Here is a 956-nt window from a genome sequence, read left to right as displayed (position 1 = left end):
AATATAGATGGTCACGATGTTAAAAAAATTATGCATTACTTGTATGTATGATATTTGAGCACCACTCTTTCATATAGAAAATATGGACACAAACACCAAAATAAAACTGTCATTACCTTTAGGATTGCAGATTAGGAAGGAATGAAAACGTACAGTTCATCAGTCAGGGTTCCAACAATAAAAAGATGGTGAACTCTGATTAGAATTACCTAAAGAAGGTTTATTCATAAGAGGAATGATTATAAAATAGGACATGAGCTAGGAATAGCCAGAACAAAAGCAGATAAGCAACAGTGATTACCAGAACCCAGATAATATAATTCAGGCTACCATAAGAAAGGGGATAAATATTCTGACCTCATTTTGCCTCCTTCCATTCAACCTGCTCTTACGGTGAACCCAACAACAAGCCAGAGGACATGGGAGCTCTTTTTTCTACAGCTGAGAGTCAGGTGAAAATGCGTAGCAGATAGATCTGGACAAGTAAATGAAGGATAACTAGCCCAGATTTCTTCTACCATTTTGTAAAATTAAAATTACACAACTAAGGCCCTCCCTGGTGGTGCAGCGGGTTAAAGCACTGCACTAAGAAGTTTAAACCACTTCCGCATTGAGTTCGATCCCTGCCTGCCCCGGAGATGACCACATGGCACAGCAGACCTCTCCTGACCCGCCCGCTGCTCCTCTCAGCAGTGTACTTCATTGATCTGCCTGTTCTGCTCCCCACTCTGTCTCTGGTGAAGTATCTCACTGCCCCTGAGTCTATGGCTTGTACCCCAGTTCTGTATGTACAAATAAATAAATCTTAAAAAAAAAATTAAAAAAAAAAATTAAAACCTTGCTTAGAAAGCTAAAATCCCATCCTCTATAATCCTAAATTCTTCCCCAGAAGTAATTAATTTATTATCTTTAGTTCGGTAGGGTTTGTTGATCGACTTTTTTTTTTTTTTTTTTTT

Source organism: Condylura cristata, unplaced genomic scaffold, assembly GCF_000260355.1.
Source record: "Condylura cristata isolate star-nosed mole 26May11 unplaced genomic scaffold, ConCri1.0 scaffold00006, whole genome shotgun sequence".
Classification (NCBI taxonomy): Eukaryota; Metazoa; Chordata; class Mammalia; order Eulipotyphla; family Talpidae; genus Condylura; species Condylura cristata.
Note: the sequence above shows the minus strand (reverse complement) of the source record.